Source organism: Ceratotherium simum, chromosome 21, assembly GCF_057802395.1.
Source record: "Ceratotherium simum simum isolate JZ-2026a chromosome 21, ASM5780239v1, whole genome shotgun sequence".
NCBI lineage: Eukaryota > Metazoa > Chordata > Mammalia > Perissodactyla > Rhinocerotidae > Ceratotherium > Ceratotherium simum.
Genome location: NC_141920.1, coordinates 45,866,121 through 45,892,124, shown reverse-complemented (window position 1 = coordinate 45,892,124; position 26,004 = coordinate 45,866,121). Strand labels below are relative to the sequence as shown.

Below are 26,004 nucleotides of genomic sequence, written 5' to 3'. Positions count from 1 at the left end.
ATTCTCAAGCCCTAGCCTCAAGAAGCCAACGTGTCCACTCTCTTGGAGACCTGACTAAACTGCTGGAGGATGACAGACATGTAGGATAGAGGTGAGCCACCTTCATTGAGCCCATCCTCGACCAGCCGGCTCCCAGCCCACCTGGCAGCTGACTGAAGACTCATGAGTCAGCCCAGCTAACACAGCTAGACCAGCTGAGCCCCGCCCAAAGTGTCAACCGGCAGAACCGTAAACTAAATAAATGGCTATTATTTTAAGCTACTAAGTTTTGGGGTGGTTTGTTAGGCACAAGGCTAACTGATAGATTAGGCACTAAAAAATACAATTAAAAATTAAACTTGCCTAACATTATACATGCATTTATCTATCCTTCTCGAAAAAAAAATCCTCATATTCTGGTCCTGTTGCCACCTCCATTATTACTGGAGCCCTATACCTACTAAGCATAAGATCAAGTATCAGACATTCTGGACAATGTAGAGCTAAGAATTGTTCACAGTTCTCAAGTGGCTGCAATGACATGCACGTAGGTAACTAAACACAAGGTGAAAGACACGAGTGCCACCCTTCCTAGGAGCAAAGGCTGACCAGAATGAATGCAAAAGTTACATACGTCATATTTCCACACTCACACCAAAGTCAATTCTCCAATGTTGCACATCTGAAAATATTTTCCACTTGGAAAGCACCCTAATGAAACAGTGCCTCAGAGCCCAACAGTTCCTGTTATTGTCTCATTTACCATTGCATTTTATTGAAGTTATTTATTTATAATAGTCAAACAGAAAGATGTTTTATCTAACAGGAAAGACAGAGGAAGTGAAAAAGAAAGCTTTGACCCAAAAGACAAACCTTTCGCACCAAGATAAGACTTGAGTATTAATACCTGGAATTTTGCACTTCCTTATCCTATCATCATCATTCTCAAGAAAATTCACATTTAATGTTCTTTGGTATTTATTTAACATGCATTTATTCATTGTCTACTACGGGTCAGCGTCTATGCTAGAAGAAACAAGGAATACGAGACACAGACAGATCCCTGGCCTCAGGGAGCCTGAAGTCAAACAAGACATAGAAACACTGATGACACAGAAGCATTTGGTCACACAAATGACTCTTACATGATGTGAAAATGTATCCCGTGTAACATGAGCAGACACCATGGAATCTAAGATCACGGAGGGAGGGGAGTCAGCTTTCCAAGAGCACTGCTTGTTGAAGGCAGGACCGGCAGAATTTATCGAGGGTTCAAATTAAGGGAATAGAGTCACGAGAGCTAGCTCTCCAAAGTTGTACTCTCTCGTTCTCTACTCCAAATGTGTTTGCTTTCTCCGAGAGCAGTTGTGTCTGAGGGGTAGCACAGGCCCCAGCTCTTGGTCCAGAAGGAACGGGCAGTTGGGGCAGGGTGGCTCTCACAAGCTTGGTGTCGGGTAGTCCTGGGTTCAAATCCCTGCTCGTGGTGCGGCCTTGGGTGAGTCACTTCATCTCACTCGGCCTCCATTTTCTTACTTGTAAATGAGCGTAATGACATCTACCTTAAACGGAGTTGCAGAGGGTTCACGTGAGATAGCTCAAAACAATGACAAGGCTTATTTTGCTCCTGGATCTGCCGTGGACATAGGGCTCAGCGGGAATGGTTCATCAGAGAACCGCTGTCTTGTTCCCGCTCCACTCAGCATCAGTGGGGGCAGCACTGAGGCCGGGGCTAGAGCCATCCAAAGGCCCGCTCACACGTCAGTGGGGCCTCAGGTGGGGCTGTCAGCTGGAACACCTGCACACAGCCTTTGGCCTGGGCTTCCTCACAACACTGTGGCTGGTCTCAAAGGCCAGCGTCCCAAGAGAGTGAGAGAGCCAGGTGGAAGCCACGTCACCTTTGCTGATCTCCATTTTGAAGTCACTTAGTGTCACTTCTACCACAGTCTCTGTCGAGGCAGTCACCAAGTCCCACCCAGATTCACGGGGAGGGAAGGCAGACTTCCCTGCTTGATGGGAGCGTGGCAAGGTTCTAGAAGAGCAGTAATACTGCTGTGGCCATTTTGGGAAATTATGATCTGCCACAGCGACCTATCCTGACAATTTTTGATGCTAATTCCCTTTCAGTGTGGAGATCTATGATTCCATGAAACAAAAATAGATGAAAAGTGGGGACAGGAAGAAAGGTTGTGGGAAACGTACAAGAAAGGGAGAAAGGAATTATGTTGGGGCCCCAGCAATGGCGACTGTCCTCCTCAGTAATTGACCAGGGTCTTTGTGCCCCTGGTGCCCCTCATCTCTAAGATGAAGGCAACAGCAGTGCCTGTCTCATGGTGTTGTTGTGAGAATTAAACAAAATAACCCATTAAAGCGCTTAGAGCCGTGCCTCATATGTAGTCAGTCCTCCATACACGTGAGCGGTTATATTTAAAGCTCTTGGGGCTCTGAGCTGTCCTGATCGTGGTTTGGCTCTGCTGCCAATGCATCATAAACTGAATCCCTCAGCTACGTGGAAATAGGTAAGCGTCCTCCCTGACCCTCTGTCAGAGAGAGGTCACATTCACACCAACACAACCAAGCTCGAGCACACAATATCCCGGCCGGCAGTGAAGAACTTGGAAATGCGAGGCAGTCCGGGGGTTGTCACGCATCGGGTTTTATGATCTCGCTGTTACCTACCCTTCACGCCAGCATCTCTTCTCCTCTCCCACTTCAGTTCAGCCCCAACCTCCCCCGCATTCGGAAGGGCTTGCACGTTTTATCTTTTCCAGGAGAAGTTCAGAAGTCCGGATCTCTTGTGTCCATCTACAATACACAGAATCGGCTGTTTAGGGTTTTGTATGCATTTTAAAAATACCACGAACAACCACACAGACGACTTGCTCCTCACCTGGCTCTGGGAGGATACACTGATCAATGAGGGAATAGCGAATGGACTTCCCTTCCTATTCTGACCCTCATTCTCACCTCTGGGCCAGGTAACTGCAGAGGGGATGACTTTCTTTACCCGAATGTTCTCTAAATCTCTATGCCAATGCTCAGATTTCTAAAACTCCACTTAAAACAAACAGAACTTATCAGCAACAATGCTGTGTCTTCTGTCAATGAAGTGACAATCTGTTTGCTCCTTTACCCCTTGCATCACATCAGCGCCTACAAATTTAAAGAGTCCTGCCATCTTCCAGTCTAGGACTTGGGGACAGGACTCACCTGAATATGAAATCCCCAAATTATCTCCCATCTCTTGTATCAACACCAGAACCTTTTTAAATTACCAAAGTACACGAATGCAGTCATCTTTTTTGCAAATAGAAAACAAAATGCAAATATTAGATCAAAGCCAAGTTCCCTTTGACCATCAGCACTAACACCTATAGCCTGCACCCTGGCAGAGGTGGGCCCTGTTATAATTTGGGATGATATCTTTCCGGATCACTTCTGGGCATTCAAACATTCAATCTCTCTCTCTGTCGCTCTCTCACTCACACACACACACACACACGTGTATGCGTGTGTTTCTTTTCTATGGTTATTGTGTGTCATCTCATACTTTGCTTGTTCCATTCTCAGGATGTCTTCTCAGACTCCCTACATCAGGATAAGAAGATGATCTCATTCTTTTTTTTTTTTTCCTAACTCTTTCATTAATATTTCATAGCCTCAACTTCTCCATCAGGCTGTATAACTGGACTCTGACTTCCTTGCCAGCACCTCCCCTGGTATGCTCCCTGGCAGATGTCACACACATCCCTTCCTTCATTCCCAGGATTCGCACTTCTGGCCTGGAATATCCTCCCTGCCCTCTCCATGGACTTGAGAAGATTCAGCTCTCAGGCCTGGAGGCAGCATAGTTGGTCTTGAATCCCAGCTGAGACTCAGGGAAATCACCTAACTTGGGTTCGTAAGTAGGATGATTGTAACAGCACCTACCTCAGAGAGCTGTTCTAAGGACTAAGTAAAATAATCCACGGAAAGCAGTGGCCCATTGCAGGTTACTTAGTAAATGCTCAATAAATGTTAACTGCCACCATCACCAACATCAGTCACTGTCATTATCATCATCATCACCTTGTTTTGGGTAATAGTTTAAATCCCACTTTCCTTCTTAATCCAAATTTTTCTCTGGATTCCTACCTCACACGCAGATAGGACTACTGAAAAATAATTGCAATAAACTGTAAGCTCCATTTACATCACCCACAATGTCTTCTGATCTTTGCTAATAGATAGCTAAGGAGTTAATTTACCAGCCCACTGCACTCAGGGTGAGCCGCAGAGTCCCACAGAACAAAGGGAGCCAGTGAGCAAAGGGAGGTTATCCTTTCAAGGGACGAAAATTCAAGTATTTCCTCCATTATATTGCTTATATTATAATATTAAATAAGTATGGACAAATAAAATAACTAGGTATAAATACCTTATTTTCACGATCTTGTACAATTATACAACTAAGACAATTACAAATTATACAAGAACAAGAATGTAAACAATTCAATCAGGAGTAACAAGATTATTTTAACATAATGGATGACGTTGTGCTGAAACTAAGTCACTCCTTGTAATGTGAACATGGTGGAGCTGCATCTTCTGTGAGGGGAAGGACTAACATAAGAGAATAAATCAAGAATTCCCCTAAAAGGTAATTAGCTGTATGGAGAGGCTTGCAGTGGTGAGAAGCACCCACAAGCTGAGACCATCCGGGGAAAGAGCAGACTCCAGTGTCCCATATCATGCCGACTCTGGGACATTCGCTCACCGGGTGGAACTGCTTACACAATTCACATTATCTCAAACTCTCTTCCACTCCCCGAATTCCCCCTCCACAGTCCTCTATCTGAACTACTGTGAAGCTTTCATTCATTCACCCCACTAGACTGCACTTGGCCTTCACTTGGGGCAAAGACCTAAGCCCCCTCTGCTCCTTCCTCATATCCTGCAACAATTCCAATCTGTGGGACAACTTGGTCCCAAGGCAAATTAAATAAACACAAACCAAAGGCAGGCACTGAAATACCTGGCAGAACTTGGCTGCAAGGCTCAACTCTTCAGGGGTCCTCACCCCTGGCTGCACACCTGAGAAATTTTAAGCAAGCCCCATGCCCAGGTCACACCCCAAAGGAATTACAGCAGAATTTCTGGGCATGGGACCCACACAGCCCTATTTTCCAAAGCCCATTGGGTGACTCCAATGTGCTGCAAAGGCTAAGAACCAGTGATCTAGCGATTAATGGCTTTCAAACTCTTTTGACTTCTGCCCATGGTAATAAATTCATTTCACATCATAACCCACAGCCATACACACACGCATAAAACAGAAACAAACATTTTATAAAACAATGCTTCACTCTTACTGCCAGCCATACATTCTGATGTTTTCCATTCCAATCACTTTTACTTAAAACAATGTTGGATGTGCCCAACTTCACCCATTAATGGGTCACAATCCACTAGGGGGTCATAACCCACAGTTTGAAAAACACTGCTTTAAATGACCCAGAATATAGTTCAATGAATTACTAAATATTATCCTTGATATAAAAACATATGTCAAAAATTCCCAAAGAGGATATGCAAACCCCTGAAAAAAAGTCCATACTTAACAGATGCCCATTTTGAAAATCTTTATTATACCCCAAATCTTTCATTTTACAAAACCAGAAAGGTCAAACTCACACGTACATTCCTTTAGTGTGCACATATGCCCTTGTGTGTTACACTTCGCCCACTGACCATTATTTCATATCTATATATCATGCAGCATTTCACCTATTTGAAAAATTCTCAAACGATTACAAACTTAGAGCTTAATTATGTTGTTTCAGTGTATGCTGCTCAGGGGATACTGGTCTTAATCTTTCCTTTGCCCTCTTCACCATGGTGCATCACACGGTAGGGAACACAAAACAGGTGTTTGCATGAATTCTTGTAGACCGTGTTGGAGCACTCTGGCATCTATGTCCAATCTGGATTTAACAAAACAGTACACGAGGGAGGCTGATAAACATATCTGGCCTTACAGAGCAGGGGGTTTGCTGTCACTAGCAGTACCTCAATAGTCACCATGCTTCTTACATCAGATTGTAGTTTTAGGTTTCTGGTGGCTTACCACATGGACAAAAGAGAGACAATTAAATGTTGCGGCCAATATCCAGTTTTCACTAATGTTGCTGCAGTAATATCTCTGAGTGTTTAAGACAAGGTTTTTTGAGCACCCGAGGGAAAAAAACTCACCAGGCAAAATGCTATTAGTCAATTTCCAAAGGGGTTTTGACTTTTAAAAATACAATAACTAGCCAAACGCAAACAACCCTAAGGAATAGATATTAAACTGAGCATACAGTGGACATATATGACATATGTTATAAAATCTCACACACAGAAACTTAAAACACCAGCAACATAAAGACTGTGTCTTTATATAAGAAAACTATGACTGCTACTAAGACGAGAAGCAGAGGGCCTGAGGCTCCCGTTTGAGTCGGGGTGAACAGCTGCCGCGACTCGAGAAGCCGTCCCAGCCTGGCTGTGCTGGTCTCAGCATGGGGACACAAGAGGCATTTCCTCAGCAAAGGGCATCTGTTTTCAGTTGGTTATTGAACTTCAACATGGTTGTTTTCCTAAGACAAATGCAAATTCATTTCAAACTTATATTGGTTTCTTAGCAAACTAGAATTTCTCTAGGGAATACTAAAGTGTTTCTAACCTTGACAATTGTAAATTATCTTAAGTTTTAGTTTAATTTCTCTATGGAGAAAAGCTAAATTTATGCAGGGGACATGTCTTGATCACAAGTATTCATTAATTAAACAAATATTGAGCAAGCATCTATTAGGTGCAATGCACAGTGGGAAATACTGAGTCACTATTCTCATCAGAAGCTCTAAAGCCCTTATGAAATATTTAAAAACGAAAACTCTCAACGTAAAAGCAGGTTGAAGACACCAGGCTGCCAACCAATGTTACCAACGTTAGTAAATGTTAAAAAAAAACACTGTTCCATAATCCTAATAAATTGAGGACTGTGGAGTTACAAGGAGTAAAACAGGTTTCTTTGTTGTAAGATTTCTAGAGCCTCTATGTGAATGTGTTCTAGAAGGGTTAAAGTATGCTCCAGTATCTCCCAAAATTCTTTGACCGAAGAGCTTTTGTTAGTGAACATCTCAGGATTAGGGCAGCTGTGAAAGATGGTGACCTGGAGCACTTTTTCTCTCTCTATTTATCCTTTCTTTTTTTAATTTTCTTTAAATTACTCATATTAGGGAAAGGCATTGCCACCTACCTCTCTAGGGGAGAGGACAGAGAGGAAGAGCTATAAAGAAAACTGTGCTACTATTATCAGAGTAAGACCCTCCATGGCTGGGCTGTCCAATACAGCAGCCACTATGTGGCTACTGATCACTTGAAATGTGGGGAATCCCAATGGAGATGTGTTGCAAGTAGAAAATACACACAGGGTTTTGAAGAATTAATACAAAAAAAAAGTAAAATACCTCATTAACAATTTTTTACATTGATCACATGTTGAAATATTTTGATATACTGGATTAAATAAAATATATTATTAAAATTAATTTTACCTATTTTTTAAACATTTTTTAATGTAACTATTAGATAATTTAAAATGACATATGTGGCTCATATTACATTTCTATTGGACAATGTTTCTCTATGGAATAGCCCTCAAAGCCTTACTGGTCAGTAACACCACATGGCTATCCCCTACCCCTTGGCTGGTGTACTTGCTATATTCTGAACACACACACACACACACACACACACACACACGCAACTGCTGCTCAGCCTAAAACACCTACCTTCTGCTGCCACCTCCTGCTATAATCCTGCCCATCCTTTAAGATGCATCTCAAAATATCACAGGCAATTACTGGCATTTATTAAGAATTGATTACATGCCAGGCGCTATGCTGGGTACTTTTCACGCGACTCCCTTAAGCCATCACAGCACCCTTACGAAGTGGGTAGCATTAGATTCTCACTTTAGAGCAGGAAGAGGTGAAGTGACCTGCTTAGCACCAGGAGCTGGTCAGTGGCAAAGCCCAGGTCCATCTGGTTCATCAGTCACCACAGTCCCCACCTTGAACCCCCAGGCTGGTTCTTGCCACCACTGCTCAAGTCTACTCTGAGTCCCCAGCCACATGTATCCCTCACTCCTTTGAACGTTCACTGCACTTAGTTGATACATCTTGGTTTATACATCTTTTTCACAGCATGTATTATTGCACTGTATTATCACTACTGTACTTCGATTTTGTCTGATCCAGATGATTGTCTCTGAAGACCAGAATAAATTCTGTTCTTGTTTAAATCTTCATAGAAAATTACACTTTGAGACCTCAGCCAGCATTTGATTAATGTAAAGCAAATTATATACTTGAATCTCCTCCTCGCACCACCTTTTACAAAAGCAGATTTTTGCGGGAATGGGAATTGGGGAAACTGATGTGGATGACTGCTGCTGACAGGTGGAACCCAGCAAGCAAAGGAGAGTGGCTGGAAGCCTCATTTCCACCCTGATAGGCCTCCCCTCTGAGGACTTCCCAGGGCAGTTCCTCGATCTACAAAGAATAGTTTCTCTCTCTTTCAAACTGTCAGTTTGACCCTGTCCACTGCTCTGGCCTTGTCCCTAGAGGGGATCCCGCCCCCTACCTACCCCAACCATAGAAAACTGCCTGCAAAGAAACTGACGGGGGAGGGAGGGAAGGAAATATGGAAGGAATTAAGATATTAATTATGGGTAATTCCAAAACAAGAACATTTCTTGTAAGTTTAGAAGACTCTTCATCCCTTATCTATTTATTATCTGAAATGGGCACAATAAAAGCAGAATAAAGATCCTCAGTTGTACTAACAGGTCATTCCAAATGCTGACTTTGCATGAGAATAGTAACACTTCGCAATAAAGTATCTCCCGTTAGCAGTTCTGGGAACGCTTATTCTGAGGAATAATTTATTTTTTGGTAATAGAAATTATAGCCCTTGTGAAAAATAAGAATTTAAATTTGTTATATTTCTTTATTCCTTTTCCAAAGACTTTTGTGTAACGGAGAAAATTTAGATTACTTTAGATTACCTTAAAATGGGCTTCTTGGTGAACTTTCCTCAACCAATGATCTCGATTTTTCCCTCAGAAGCCACGTTGCTGTGACTTTATTAAGTTTTCCTCACTTCAGTGTAATAACATCGAGGTGAGGGGCACACCTCCTCTCCTCGTGGATCATTGTTTACTCTGGTATTTTTCTCTCAAAGAACAAGCTAAGAGTTTTGTTGAGCTTAAACAATCTACACCTTAGCACTATACCTTCAAAGTAGATTCCTTGACCTTTGCTTCAATATGCAAGATTAAATTCAATGAGATCCACAAGATTGTTTTTGAGTCATTTTCTCAAAAGTCATTGTTGTCACTATTTTGGAAACCTCTTCGTATCTTCAGAAATGACCAGTAAGGAATACATATTTATCCACGGTAACTTTTCAACCATTTCTAATTCTATTTTTCCAATTCAAGAAAGGGGCAACTCATTCATTCATTTAATCATTTTAACAAACATTGGCTGGGTTTTGTTCAAGGCCTAAGCAGGACACTGTAGGGACACAAACGGGGTCCAGCTTTTAGAGGTGGGCGTCTGAAACGGATGCAGCACGTGGGCACACCTTTGACTGGGGGAGCATGGGGAAAGGCATTTTAGTTTAGATAGAACCACTTGGCCAAAAGCAGATGTGCCAAGGTAAAAACATTAGAACCCTGGCTGGCCCTGGGGGGACTGGGGCTTAGAGTAGAAAGGCAGGCCAGGTAAGAGCCTGGACGAAGAGGAGGGCTTCCATTCTACAACGTAAACCTATGGGAGCCACTGAAATCTGTGCCCCGGGGTGGGGTGCTGCAGATGGAAGGACCAGCGAGGGCAGATAAGGAAGATCTGAACTAGGGAACTATGGACTTGAACTAGGAAGGAAGGTGCCAGACGAGAGCCGTTTTGGAAGGAGACCATGCTCTACTATGCCAAACAGGAGGAGGAAGTGTCCAGTATGGCCACCGAGAGGATAAAGAAGTCGGAAGAAGAGCTGGTGTGGGCGGGAGATGATTATTATACTTTTAGATAAATTGAGTCAAGTTGAAAAATCCAACACTAGTCAAAAAATTAACAGGAATAAATGGATAATTAGTATCAGGATAAAAAGTCCCTTCTCCAAAAGCCCACATACACAAGTAGGGAATGAAGGAAGAGCGGTGTAACAGCTGCCCGTGTACATCCCATCTATCAGATTAAGGCTGTTACCTTTTAATCTTAGCTTGCTAAGAGCAATCTAGGCATTTTTAATTTAAGTATTAAATTCTACAATGGAACCATGATAAGTTATTTGGAAATTTCAGCAAGGGAGTATAGCACTTTACACTGTTGATTGAAGAACTATTTCCCTGTTTGGGAAAGACCATTGCCTTGGACAGATTAAGCAGGTCTAGACTTGTCCTGTCTACTGCAGGGGGCAGTAACATGGTAGCCACTAACCATACACTTGAGTCAAGCAATTAAATCTCTGGACAGTTCTTAGTTCCTGCGTTTTATCCCCCTTTCACTAGATCTGGGTCTCTGGATCTGGAGCTTAAATTCCTGAGAGCACTGAGCACTCACTATATGCTTGACATTGTATTAAGCCATTCCCATGTATTTTTTCACTCAATCCCTGTGACAACCCTTGTAACAGATGAGGCGACTAAGGCACAGTGAGATGAGCTTACTTGCCAGTGGTCACACCGCCAGTACACCGGGGAGCAGGATGCAAACCCAGGTGGTCTGACTCCATAACACAGCCACTACTCCATTAAGAAGGAAATCTTGCTCCAGTCCTCCATTTCAGGTCACTTCTCTTGATTATGGCCTAGACCATCGGTCATGTTTGCTCTCATGTAGCCTCCACCTTGGGCTTCATCAGAAAGCTTGAGAATGGCAGCCATGTTCTTAGTTCCTGCATTTTTTAAGCTTTATCCCATTCGAGGACAAAGTAAACAGTTCTCTCCAGCATTCTGTCCTATCACCTACTTTTGCCAAAAGCAATAGATATTTAAAGCTCTGCAACTACAAAAAGAAAAAAAAAAAAATCAACTGAAAATAACTCAACACTTTTCCAGTGGAAAGGTTAGTTAATAAGCTAAATCTAGAGAGGAACGTAATTCTTCTCAAAAGAGACACGTTCTGGTCTATCAACTTTCTCCTTAAAAGTTATCGAAAACAAAAATACAACAAACGGTATTAGGCATAGTTACTACTCGTTCTCTAGAAATTGTCCTGATTCCTTATTCCTTGAGGCTTCATTCCTTCTAGTTATCTACTGCAACGTAACAAATCACCACAAGACTTGGTGGCTTAAAACAAAATCATTTTATCATCTCCTTGGTTTTTGAGGGTCTGGAATTCAGGAAGGGCTTGGCCAAGAGTCCCAAAGGTGGCTGCAGTCAGATGGCTGCTGGAGCTGGAACAAAGGGCGGTGGTGGGTGAGGCCCGGCCGGCACCACTGGAGACCAGCAGGGCATCTTTCTCCTACTTGGTGTAGTTTCAGACCAGGTGGTCTCTTACCAGGTGCTAGTTTGGGTTTCCTCACAGCATGGCAGCCATGGAACAGTATAACTGCTTATACGGCAGCTCAGGGCTCAGCAAGAATGTTCCAGAGAGCAAAGTGAAACTGGCATTACTTCTTTCAACTTATCCTCAGAAGTAACGCAGTATTATTTCTGCTGCATTCTATTATTACAGGTGAGACCAAAATGTATCGAGATACAAGGGGAAGGGATTAGACTTCATCTCTTGAGAGGGAGCTGGCTAAGGATGTGGGATGGGCTAAGGATGTGGGATGGGCGATGATGTTATAGCCATCTTTAGAAAAATACAGTCTGTCTCACAGTCTGAAGTTAGCCATATAGTGCAAATGTCACATACAAGGAAGCCACTGCCATTCTCATTTTTCAGATACGTCCACCAAGGCTAAGCATTCCTCAGCTGCTTCTGGTTACACAGAGGAGGGAAAGAAACCATCAAATCTATGTTTAAACATGCAACTTTAAAGATAAATATAATATGTGGAAATTACTTTGTGGACTATAAAATATGGCACAATTTATTGTGGACCTTCATTGCAATTTGGAAACATCTTTGAAAAGTTTATCTCTGAAAATCTGACATATTACCAAGAGAGATGAAGCTCTTCTTGGAAAGTTTTATCTACTTAACAAGTACCACTTGAATCGCCCTAGGGAAGTATTTGGGTATTTCTGAGAGTTGCATTTCACAGAGAAGTTGGAAAGTAAAAACTATCACCAAAATTGGCCTGACAAAATGTTTCCCATCAGAAGAGGCAGTACAGTTCAGGGCAAGGAATGCTTGTCGTGGGCTGGAACTCAGGAAGGAAAGAACGGCGGATGGGAAAGGGGCCAGGTTAGTGGTCGGTCCGTGTCCACCGAGAGGATGGTCCCAGGGACAAGACAGCATCTGCAAACTGACTTTCTTCATTTCCTCTCCCCAGTTCAGTCAACTCTCATTTCACATCTTACTGAGTTTTGTCCATTTTAGTACTGATTTTTTGAATTTTTTATTCAAGGTTCATATATATATGAAATGTATATATGAAAATGCTTATCTCAGGATACTTTAATTAATGTTGGAAGACTGTATTGCCGTTTTCTTCTGTTTTGGGTGTGTGTTTAGAGGGGTAAGAACATTGATCCCCCGAAGTGTTTTGATTCTCAGACTGTTTTCTTCTGACTGCAGCTTTCCTTGCACGCTGTCTGCTGCTTTCAGTTCCTTTTTAATCCATTTTCTTTTCTACGCCAGCAATGAGGCGACGCAGACAAGGGACAGGCTTCGCGCGGCTAACTAGGTTTCTCGGTGCGAACACCCCCTCTGCTGTTGATTTGGTGAAGTGCAGCTTCTTTATTGTACCGCTTTTTGGAGAGGGGAGGGTCTCTTCTGATTTTGTGCTTTTCTTTTATCTCTGCGAGTCTCCTGATTCTACCCCTTTCACTGTTCTTTCTCCATATCTCCCCGTCTCCAAGGGGCCAGTGCCCTTCCAAGGCTGAAGTGCTGGGAGTTAATCCCCCGCCCATCCCAACCAGCCCTCATCCAGGACTGCTGGGAGCTGGCACAGGAATACCCAGCCCCTCACCCACCGCCCGCCCTTCAGTCTTGAAGTCTCATCCTTCCCAAGACTGTCACCTAGGGCCCCAGGCGCGTTCAGGTATTTCCACTCAGGATGGGACTTGTCTTTCCAGGGCTGCGTCACCCCAGGCTCCCCAGACTCCTGTCGTTTTCTCCACCTGTTGTCTGCAGTCTCTGCCCAGCGCTCCTGACAGGGAGCCAGCCAGGCTGGACCTGGGTGCTTATCTTCCTCCTCACAAGTTAACTTGAACTTTGTAGAATTCTGTCTCCTAGTAATAATACTGTGGGCATGTGTCAACGATGGTTTTATTTGCTCTGTTGTTGATATGGGTGATTTTTTTTTTTTTTTTTTTTATTTATTCAGTTTTTTCCCCCCAAAGCCCCAGTAGATAGTTGTGTGTCATAGGTTCACATCCTTCTAGTTGCTGTACGTGGGACTCGGCCTCACGTTGGACGGAGAAGTGGTGCCTCGGGGCGCTCCCGGGATCCGAACCCGGGCCGCCAGCATCAGAGCGCGCGCACTTAACCGCTAAGCCACAGAGCCGGCCCATATGGGTGATTTTTTTTTGGAAGTTATGCAAAGAGATTTGGATCTAAGCAACCATTATTCTACTGCAACTCAGAGCTCTCTCTGTTTAAACAGTAATGCCATTTACTGCATTAAATATATCTGTTTTACCGAAAGCCATTTACTCTTCACAATACAGGAGTGTCTCAGCACAGCAGTATATGTAACTTTTTAAAAAAGGAACTCTTTGTAATAACTAACACGCATTCACACACACAAAACCAGTTGTTTGAAATACTTGCTGACAACTAAAGCATACCCAAAGCCAAAATTCTTCAATATCATCAGCGATCACCAAAACAGCCAAACCTGCCCCAACTCTGTCAGCAAAGGGCAGAGCCCTTGACAGCACCTGCCATCCTCAATGAAATCACAGGATGTGGAAGGTACTGGAAGAGCTGCATCTGATTGTCAAGTGGCCCTGGATAACAGCCTCTGCTGAAATCCAGGGAGTTCGCTGGGCTGGAGTGGAGCCCTTCTGGCCCCAGGTGCCAGTCCTGCTGACACACCTGGCCCTTCAGTCCAGGCCCCTGCGGTAGCCCGCCCGTCAGCTCTGCCTGAGCATGTCTCTGGCTATGGGATTGGCTCTTCCCAGGACCACGGCAGGCCTGAAGTGCTGGGAGTATAATCCCCCGCCCACCCCAACCAGCCCTCGTCCAGGACTGCTGGGAGCTGGCACAGGAATACCAGGCCCCTCACCCCCCGCCCCGCCCTTGAGGCACGATGACTAAGGCGATGACTGAGGCAGCGTTAACCCTGAGGCAGGGTTAAGCTCTTGATAACACACCCTGGATCAGCTGCCACCCTCCCCTGACTCACCTCCCCACTCCCCTACCAGCATTTCCTGAGCTCCCCCCCTACCCCCGCGAAATGAATTACACTGGAATCTTTGCTCAGGGCCCTTTTCTGGGGGAACCCCGACTGAGACAGCCCCTAGCTTGGGGGCCTCTCCTCTAGCCTCTCAGAGCCTCCCACCCAGACAGTTAGCTCCCAGGTCAGAGCCAGGAAGACACCCCAAACTGAGTCACCAATCCAAGCAGGGCGAGAAGGAGAGGGGTCTTAGATGTAATGCCCATGGGTCCAGGGAAGCTCACAAGAAGGTCCCAACAGGAGTGTGCATGCAGAGCAGAGCCTGGGGCTATCTCCATCCCCAGGGCTACTACTGTGGCGATGGCCCAGTATTTAAAGGGGCAGCAGTGGGGCTGACCTTCTGCATTCCATGACAGAGGCCTGTGTATATAGTTAACTTCTCTATAAATATTTGTGGAATGAATGAATGAGGAGGAATTCAACTTGAGAAAACCACATTAATGTAAACCCTGTTAAACATGGAAGGTTTTTCCAGGGACCACTCAAATATAATGGAAACATTTGTTGTTTTATGATGCGATAGAGAAATAAAACCACCAGGATGAGCAGGAGATGGATTCTCAGAATTCCTCCCACTGCCACCCTGGGGGCTCTGACCACCGGCCGCCTCTCTGCTGTGACTTCCGGCTGAGGCAGCATAGTGAAGGAGCCGTCACAAGTGGAGAGGTAGAAACAGTTTATGCCACCATTCCCTCACTTTGCCACACAGCTAGGGGAGCTCCTGGTTCCTCTCCAGTTCCAGGCGGGGGCTGCCATCCAGGTGTGCAGGGGGTCCCACTGAATACTCTTGAGTGGCCGTGAAATAAGTACATCTGTGAGCCAGATAGGGACTACCTTAATGATTAAGCCAAGGGACTGTCAACCCAGGTCATGTTTGAGAAGAGGCCAGACTGGCAGGCAAAGCTCACGCCTGAAGGAGCAATCAGGCATTGAGAATGCAGGAGAAAACAGTGAATATTTACAGCCAGAATCACTGCTTTTTTGAATTCTTGGCAAGATCAGTTAATCAAACCAGCAGTTATTTTTAAACTTTGTTATTTTACAATAATCAACATGGCATTGAGTGAAGTGCTGGGCACACAGCAAGGAATAGGCAGGCTCCATCAGGGCCTTTCCCTGAAGGAATTCAGTGAGAAAGGCCAATCTAGGGTGATGGGTCCATTAAATATCTTATGAATCATTTCCCTGTAAATATCTGCTTTGTCTGATGGGGGCCTACGGGTTCTGGTCAGATGCAGAGCCCAGAAAGGAATGGCTCCCCATTTAGGCATTAAAACCTCAAAGAATTAAACAGGTGTTTTTATAGGACTTTGTTTAAAATGTGTTCTAAATCGCTCTCCCTTAGTAGCCAGCCTGCCAGGAGAAATGTAACCTTTCTTTGATGATCTGGGACATCAGTAACCTTCAGCACGTACATTTTTGGGCTTTGCATCCTTCGCTGTAAGTAGCATCATAAGTGGAAGCATTGCAAGCACAGGTCTAAGGAAGATTGGCCACAGATAAGTGCCTAGAAATACTTTTCCTGGAAAAAACAAAACAGGACATCATCTTCGTCTGCAGTCATTTGCCTCTCGTAAAAGCATGGTGAAGGGTAAGCAGATGTAAGATTTCCAGGGTGATGCAACATCGCTGCTTTTCTAAACGGATTCCTAAAACCAGGTCACAGTTTTCCTAACCTCCAGAAAGTCACCTATTCAAAGTCATGATCAGTGTTCTCTGTCTTGGCAATAATATAATAAGTGATTCTACATCACTGCTTACAACATGGCAGCCCCTGTGGCAGAGGCCACGTCTGCTCACTAAGCATCCACGTGCCCCTCCTGTTTCTCAGATGTTCTCGCATTTCAGGAGAGTCTATGTGATTGAGTCCTGTCCAGCGAAATATGGGTGGAGAGTGATGCACGCCACTCTCAACGTGACATTTAAAAGCATCCCATGAGTCTCCAGCCACTCGTCCCCTTCTGCAACGGCCTTGTGACCGTGTGTTCAGATGACAGGCTGCAAGAAGCAACAGCCTGGGGCCCTGCGTCACCACCCGGAGAGAGGTGCCCAGCCCACATCAGCTGGACACACACCTTCGTGTCCAGCTCCTGACAGCCTGGGGCTTGTCCGCCAGCCTCTCCTGACCATCCGGTCAGGCGGCAGCTGTTCTTCCGGCTCTGTTACCAGGAGACCCGAGGCAAAACGAACAGAGGCCCAGATCCTCCTTCAGGACCTCTACTACTGTCCCTACGGCACGCGAAATCGCGAGAACAAATGCTGGCGCATACCAAGTGCCGTCAAATCTAATTATTGCACATGCATAACTCTTTGTGGCAGGGGCTGTTCCTAGCTCCAGTTCACATATGAAGAAACTGAGGCTCAGGAGGTTAACCAGTTTGCCTACATATCCAGAGCTGGTCAGTGAAGGCTCGACAGCTCTAGAACACACGCTCTTGCTCACCACACTTTACTGCCTCTCCATCGGCCTCCTGTTTCAGCACGAGCCATCTCCTGAGCACAGCACACGTCAGCTACCACTGCACTGATTCATGGTGGGCTCAGGCGATACCCGAGTCACCCTGGGCTTGCTCTGCTCTGGGAGAGACTTGGTACATCCAGAGTCCAGAAGATGGCCGGGCATGTGATGTCTCGGCAGAGCGTGAAACACCGTCTCCCTTGTTGACTATATTTTTAGGGAGGCACTGCTCTTCAAAACCCATAAGTTCGTGACCATTACGGGAAGCTCTGCAAACAGCCCTGGGTCATGACTGTTCCAGGCTATTTTAACGCTTTCCTTTTCACAGAGTTCTAGGCATACGCAGCCTTGAAATCATATAGTTGCCTGCATGATGGATGAAATTTCTCAAGAAATATCTTCCCTATTAACAATTCATGCCCTGAACCACATTACACTCTGGCCCAAGAATTGAATCAATGAGCTTTGGTGTTTTGTATTTTTCTGAATTGTTCAAATTGTATACCAGTAGATATCACCTTTATAATCAGAAATAAAAGCTATTATCTATTAATGAGGTGCTCACAGGGAGGAAAACGACTCAACTATTACAAAAGCCATAACAGTGCTTCTTTAGGGCAAATGCTCTGACTTCCAGAGTGGGGCTGGTTTTGCTCTGGTTGGGCAGACTTAAGATTCAGTGCATTCTTTTCCTAGAGCCACAAAATCTGCTGGTACCAATAAAAAACAAATCAATTGTGTTAACTGAAGCTCTGTAAGCAAGAGCTGCGATACTTTTGCAAGCGTGGTGTAGCTGGATTGTCTCACCAGCAAAGATTTTGTTTTAGAAAATCTCTAAGTGTTTGGGATGTAACATACTTGCATTTCTAGTGTCTGGATCTGGGGACACTTATCTGAGGCTCTCTGCTCGGCTTACAGTTTGACAGCTGTGGCTAAAATGAATCTGTTTTTCATCCCGAGAGGCAACATGGGTCCTGAAATTTGGAATCACATTCCTTAGTCAAATCCTAGCTTCCATGGCTTCTAATCCTAGAATCCTGAGCAAGTTATTTACACCCGTCTGAGGTTCAGTTCTACCGACCCACGAACCATGGGCAGTAACACCACACCCTCAGGTGAGGATGTGCTGTAGGAACGAACTGAGACATCTGTGCCCCGCCCGGCCCAGGGCCCGGCCCAGAGAAGCTGCCCCACGAACCGCCCAACATGTCCCCCCTCCCTTCCTGCACACGTATTGAAAACAGCCCAGGACAGGCTGTGCTCAGAAGCGAGTCTCTGAGAAAACAAACCGGAAGTTTCCTTAAAGACTGCTCCTCAGCGTCTGTTTTTGCTGATTGTTTTCTTTTTTTCGGATCTATCACAATCCTTCTACTTACTGGCTGGAAGATTCAGTAACATAATAGGAAGAGCCCTTAGCTCCGTGCCTGTGGCCTGGTAACCCTCAATACGATATTAACTGTTGTTATTATTATATTTTTATCTGGGTTTTGAATGCTAGGTCTCACTTTGACACACAAGATTTGGCATTTGTGGAGCAGAACTGGCTGGACTTCAGTTAGAATTGAGCCAGAAATCAGACACCCTCCCGATCCTCACTGAGATGCCCTCTGGGGCCTGACACTGCTTCTTTGGACCCAGAATTGCAGAGAATATCACCAGATCTCCTTTTATGCCTTCATGGTGATCCAAATGGACGGATCCTCCAGAACATTCCCATTAGCGGCCTCCCTGGCTCAGCTGCATGGCCCTATTTTCTCTTTCAAGTTACTTACAGTATTCTTTTTGATGTTTCTACCTTCTGACTTTGTAGTGTTTCCCAATCCAAGACCCATATCCCCCACTGCTGGTCTTTGGCTGTGAAGAGAGGAGAAGGGGAACCCCGGAGTCGTAGTAAGTCGGGAGGCCTGGGACACAATCCTAGTCACTAACAAGGCAACTCCTGTGGCTCCTTTGGCCTCAGTTTCCTTCCTCACCCCACAAGGGGTGCTCTGAGGTCCCAGCTCTCGGAATGGATCCTTTGCTCCAAAGGTCACCTGCACAAGTACTCCATTGCTTGGTGTGGCCCCAGCAGTGGCCGCCGGAGCTCAGGGACTCCTCAGCCCCTGGTCCCCAAGGGGCTCAGGGTTCTCCCTGCCCAGCATGTGGCCCAGCTAAGAATCGGAGATGTGGCTTCAGGCCTGTGTTTGGGATGTGTCATGGGAAGTCGGGCTGGGCTTTACAACCTGCCACTCCTGGTAGCAAATCCTGGCTCTGGCCCCACTTACTAACGTTGTGACTTGGGACAAGTTATCTTAACTTCTCAGAGCCTTTGTTTACCCATCTGTAGAACGGGGATCAAAGCACTTACTTTACAAAACTGTGTGCGGACCCTAAATGGAATAAAGTAGTTTCCAGCATAGTGGGAACCATTTTTCTTTTAATCACAGAAGTTTTATTTTATTCTCATCAAAAGAGGTCTATTCAACTTAATTAGAATATATTTTATAAATCATATATCACCCTTGGGCATACACATAAAAAGACAACTATAGGGGCCGGCCCGGTGGCGCAAGGGGTTAAATGCACACGCTCTGCTGTGGTGGCCCGCGGTTCACCGGTTCAGATCCCGGGCGCGCACCGACACACTGCTTGGCAAGCCATGCCGTGGTGGTGTCCCATATAAAGTGGAGGAAGATGGGCATGGATGTTAGCCCAGAGCCAGTCTTCCTCAGCAAATAGAGGAGGATTGGCAGATGTTAGCTCAGGGCCGATTCTCCTCACAAAAAAAAAAAAAAAGGACAACTATAAGCAAAATTAATTGCTTAGGGTCTCTCAAACTTCTTCACATTCAGAGTCCAATTCTTCTGGATCACCTTTCTATTCAGTGGTTTATGGCCAAGTTTTTTCATATAACACCGTCCTCTGTGACATCAAGAGTAGAAAGAAATTAGATGATGCTTTTTTCTCTTTACTTAAATTTTTACTTATTTAATTTGAAAAAATTAGAAAATTATCAGTTTGAAATTAAAGCAGCAAACACATTGGAGGCAACAAACTAAAAAAAATCCAAATGGCTAAAAATAACTCAGTTATAGAAGTACAAACATAATTTACAAAATCGCATGTTTCAGAAAGATAAACAAAAACACTAAATGTCTTTCCTTCTAGGTAAGACTGTTTTCTCTCCAGGAAGGGAAAAAAAAAGCAACTAATGATTTGAGATTAAAATCAAACCTAATTAGCAACATCTAAATAAATGCCCCACACAGCACAGTGCTAGCACACAGCTAACAAGGCCAAAAATGTGAAGTGGCTAGTTACAAGACTTGGGCACATAATTTAACTTTTTTAGGACTTAGTTTCTCTTCCTGTAAAATTAGGTGGTAGGATTGTCACTGGCACAAGTCAGCTCAGTGCAGTGTGGTCCCAGGTTCTTGGTCCACAGAAACAAAAGAATTTGAGAGCAGACACACCGCAGAAGTTTTAACAGAGAAGGATTTATTAGCAAAGCAAAAGTACACCCCCAAGGGGAGGGGCAGGCAGGCTCCAGGGGAGCACTGCACCAAAGTTGTGGTGGTCGGTGACTTTGGAATGTTGGGTCTGGGTGGGTGGGTGGAGGTCTTGGAACTTGTGCCAATCGGGCCAATGTCTCCACCCTCACGTCGGGAGGGGAGATTTTTCCCTTACATAGGCATCTCCGGAACTGTCATGGTGGTGATCCCCCACAAGGAGGGTCAAGACCACAATGCCAATGAGGTATAACGAGGCTTGGGGCTACTCTCAGTCAGGGTCGGGCTTGGGGGGGGTGCTGCCCGTCCAAAGAGCCGCTGCCCAGTAATTAAGACGCTGCACCTGATGGAGTGACCTTGCTCCCAGCTCATATCTAGCTTCCTGCCTGTCTCAGGGTTCAATGATTTTAACGGTCTTTTTGTTATCTAAAGTTTTTTGTTGATGTAAATGCTCACACAACTTTAATTCACCATCTTGTTTGAACACCGAATACTATACCTTTTTTATAATACCTGGCAGTGAAGCATGTTCATGTAGACAATTTATAAATTCATAAATGCTCAGGGGCAATACTCTTTACATTTCTAAAGTTATCTCTTCTATATCAGGGCACTTTATTTTTCCTTCCCAAACGAATGAAAATATATTCAGGTAGACCCCAAATAGAGACATGATTTTTTTTTCTACTGGAAATATAGCTTTGGTAGCATTATTTGCCTTTCTAGGAATTTCCTTAGATTTGGAGGAAAATCACACTGCCTAAGACTGGATGGTAGACGTGTTGACTGTAATCATAGGTCTCAAGCCTCCCAGCACTCAGTTATGTTTTTGTTTGTTTCTAAAAGAATGAAATTTGACTTTAAAAAAAGGCAAAGTAAAAATCCAGGGATGCCACAAAGCAAGACTTTGCTCCACCTGATCATTTTGTTTTTTCATAGTATTTTTGAATTCCTATGGAATGAAAACTGCACCAGAGAAATGAAAGATTTCATGCAAACAGGAAATCCCCTTATTATAAAGAAGGTCAGTTCTCAGCTGGGAAACAAATATAAAGTTAGGGAAAAGTATTGGCGAATGTTTCTGCTATGAGTAAAAACAGCCCCAGTTTACTTAAGGGTTTAGTTTCAAATGGTCATTTCCTGGAACCCGAGGCTATGTGGGGGTCAGATCTAATTAACAATTTATAGAAGCCTGTTTAATCCCTGGGGTGCAGTTTTATGGTAACTGGAGTGTGGAATTTTAAACTTCCTGTCCTAAAGGGAAAATGTGTGAGGAATGCAGAGCTGAGGTTCCAAAAACACTGTTCTCCTTTGTAAGTGAGATTGGTGCTACTCCTCCCTGGCTCTCCACTGCATGGGACGCCAGCTACCTTCTTCAGTGGCCTGGGGCAAAGACGCCAGCAGGACAAGTGAGCAGGGAGCCACAGGTAGAAGGGGCCAAGTGGTGTGAGGAAGGGTAATGGGTCCCCTGGGCTTGGAGGGGAAGAAGCTCTGTGAACCAGGCCACCAGTGGTTGGTGTAGCCCCCACTTCACATCTCAGTCACATGCTGATTCCCCACAGCCCTGCGGTTCCCCTAATGCATCCCCAGCCCTTGGCCCATCAGCCTCCTTCCCTTCCCAGCCTTCTCAGGAATTCTAGGTGCTCCACAGCCTCTGCCTGTATCCTCAGTCCCTGGGCACACAGCTCTGCATTTAAACAAAACAAACAAACAAAAATACCAAAACACTGCCATTAATGCTGGAGAAACAAGGATTAAAAAAACATTCCCTCCTGTCCTTTAAGAAACAAGACAAGGATGCCCACTTTCACCACTTCTATCTAACACAGTACTGGAAGTCCTAGCCAGAGCAATTAGGCAAGAAAAAGAAATAAAAGGTACCCAAATTGGAAAGGAAAAAGTAAAATCATCTCTGTTCACAGACAATATGATCTTATATGTTAAAAAACCCTAAAGATTCCACAAAGAGTTAGAACTAATAAAAGAATTCAGCAAAGTTGCAGGATACAGAATCAACACAAAAAATCAGTTGCGCTTTTGAGCCAGCCCTGATGGCCTAGTGGTTAAAGTTTGGTACACTCTATTTTGGCGGCCCAGGTTTGGTTCCTGGGCACAGAACAAGACCACTCATCTGTCAGTAGCCATGCTGTGGTGGCGGCTCACAGAGAAAAACTAGAAGGACTTACAACTACAATACACAATTATGTACTGTGGCTTTGGGGAGGGAAAAAAAAAGAGCAAGATTGATAACCGATGTCAGCTCAGGGCAAATCTTTCCCAGCAAAAAAACCCAAAAAAATCAGTTGTGTTTCTATATACTTACAATGAACAATCCAAAAAGGAAATTAAGAAAACATTCCCTTTACAATCGCATCAAAAAAAATAAAATACTTAGAAATAAACTTAATCAAGGAGGCAAAAGATTTGTACACTGAAAACTACAAAACATTATTGAAAGAAATTAAAGATGACAGAAATAAATAGAAAGACATCCAGCATTCATGGATTGGAAAACTTAATATTGTTAAGATGTCAATACCACCCAAAGTGATCTACAAATTTAATGCAATCCCTATCAAAATACCAATGGTGTCTTTTTGGAGGAAGAGAAAAATCCATCCAAAAATTCAGATGGAATCTCTAGGGACCCTGAATAGCCAAAACAATCTTGGAAAAGAAGAACAAAGCTGGAGGACTCACACTCCCTAATTCTAAAACTTACTACAAAGCTACAGTGACCAAAACAGTGTAGTACTGGCATAAAGACAGACATAAAGACTGACAGAACAGAATAGAAAGCCCAGAAATAAATGCAAGCATATATTGTTAAATGATTTTCAACAAGGTTGCTAAGTCCATTCAATGGAGAAAGGACAGTCTTTTCAACAAATGGTGATAGGAAAACTGGATATCGACATGCAAGAGAATGAAGTTGGTCCCTTACCTTACACCACATACAAAAATTAACTCAAAATGGATCAAAGACCAAAGCATAAAAGCTAAAACTATAAAACTCTTAGAAGAAAATACAGGAGAAAAGCTTCAAGACATTGGATCTGGCAATGATTTCTTGGATATGATATCAAAAGCACAGGCAACAAAAAAAATAGATAAATTGGACTACATCAAAATTAAAAACATGTGTGTCTCCAGGACACAAATAATTGAGTAAAAAGGCAACCTACGGAATGGGAGAAAATATGTGCAAATCATATAACTGATAAGGGATTAATATCCAGAATATACAGAGAACCTCTACAACACACAACAAAAACAAACAAACAACTGGATTAAAAAATGGAAAAAGACTTGAGTAAATATTTCTCCAAAGAAGATATACAAATGACCAACAGGCAAATGAAAGGATGCCCAACATAACTAATTATTAGGGAAAGGCAAATCAAAGCCACAATAACATACTATGTCACACCCATTAGGAATGACTACTACCAAAAAACAAGATAAGTGCTAGCAAGAATGTAGAAAAATTGGAACCTTTGTGAACTGTTGGTGGGAATGAAAATGGTGCAGCCGCTGTGGAAAACAGTTTGGCAATTCCTCAAAAAATTAAAAATAGATTACCATATGATCTTGCAACTCCACTTCTGGGCATATACTCCAAAGAATTAAAAATAAGATCTCAAAGAGATATCTGAACACTCATATTTATAGCAGCATTATTTACAATAGCCAAAAGGTGGAAGCAACCCAAGTGTCCATTGACAGACGAATGGATAAACAAAATGTGGTAGTACATACAGTGGAATATTATTCAGCCTTAAAAAGGAAGGAAATTCTGACACATGCTACAACATGGTTGAACCTTGAAGACCTTATCCTAAGTGAAATAAGCCACTATTTCATGTCATAATTATATAGTATTTATGCTATATGAAATAAGCCAATAAACTTGTTCATCAAATACTGCATGATTCCACTTAGATGAGGTATCTAGAGTAGTCAAATTCAGAGACAGAAAGCAGAATGGTGCCAGGAGCTTGGGGGAGGGGTGGGGAGTTATCCTTTAATGGGTCGAGTTTCAGTTTGGGAAGAGGGAAAGAGTTCTGTGGGTGGATGGCGATGATGGTTGTATAGCAATATGAAAGTACTTAACGCCACTGAACTGCATACTTAAAAATGGCTCAGATGGTAAATTTTGTTATATTTTACAATTAGAAATAATAAAAAAGGAGGAAAAAAACCTGTAACTAATCTTTTAGTTGAAATTCCTTATTTGTTAATGAAGGATGAGAATTTGGTGGTCCACCAGCCACACAGCCTTCCAAATAAAAGAGAAGCCAGTTAAAGATGGGGGGGAAGACACGTCCCCCCCTTGACCTGTGCCTCCACCTCCTTCCCTGTTCCTAGTTCATCAATTAACTGCAAAGAGATTAATGGTGGACTTTAGGGCACAGGAAGGATTGAGGCTTGAGAATACCTGGGAGTGTTTAATAAACTATAAACATCACAAAAATATTGGTTAGTAATAGTATTTCTATTTCTGAGGAAAACTGTAAAACCAGATTTCCGGGGCGTTTCTCTGCAGCTGTGGCAGGAGCTGAGCTGGAGGCTTGGACAAGCCGTGGAGGATGGGCTCCTGGATGCACTGAGTCCCACGCCCATCTACCCGGCGGTGGGTCACGTGATGGAAATGTTTCTTAGACTGCTGCCTTGTGGAGATGGGTGCAGCTTGGCACTGAGGAGCTGGGGCTCTGTCAATGGTACACCTGGATCCACACCCTGTTCCCCCAGATGAGCTTGACCTTGAGCAGGTTACTTATGCTGTCCAAGCCTCTGTTTTCCCAGCGTAAAATGGGCATAGTAAGAGGACCCATCTTCAAGATTGGTATAAGCATTTAATAAGATAGCGCCTGGACTGTACCAAGCCTTGCAGTGACACACACGTGGACTCAATAAATGTTGGCTCTCATGACGACTACTGGTGCTCTCACCCCAGCACTCTATCGACAGTCTCTTGCTGAAATCAAGTGGTCTCCTAACCCCAGGGAACATCTCTCCAGACCCAGAAACCCTCTGTGTTAGAGGGAGCCAGACGCAAATGCTCCCAGTCCCAACTTTCAAGGGGGCTCTGTCTGAAGGGAAGCTATGCGGCCAAGTGAAAGGAATCAGCAGCCAACCCTTGAGTTGCAATGTTTTCACAGACTTTGGATGCCATACTTCGAAATATAAAATTCTGCACTTATTACCATCCTGCTCCGTAAGTTTACCCTAGGACAACACCTTCATACCATTTCTGTAGGCAATTTTATCTTCCCCTGGCTCTGTATAAACTGAAAATGGCTAACTATGTATTTACAATCCAAAGCTCTCTTTTAAGCTCCAGATCCTGGAGCCAGCCCCTTCTTCACACTTCGCTTGGCTTCTCACAGGCACCTCAAACTTAACATTTACAAAGTGGAACTCTGTCACGCCTTCTTTTGCTCCCAGATTTACCATCTCCTTCAGTGGTGCCTCCAT

General features: G+C 44.0%; 1 protein-coding gene across 3 annotated transcripts in view; it reads right to left on the bottom strand.

Annotated features, from left to right (window-relative positions):
- The window catches only part of RIN2 (Ras and Rab interactor 2), a 215,702-nt gene that overhangs the window by 171,941 nt on the left and 17,757 nt on the right, over window positions 1–26,004 (bottom strand). For all 3 annotated transcript variants that reach the window (XM_087445668.1, XM_087445667.1, XM_087445674.1), the window contains exon 2: window positions 2,656–2,781. The gene's annotated coding sequence lies outside the window, so the exon portion shown is untranslated. The remainder of the gene's footprint in view (window positions 1–2,655; window positions 2,782–26,004) is intronic.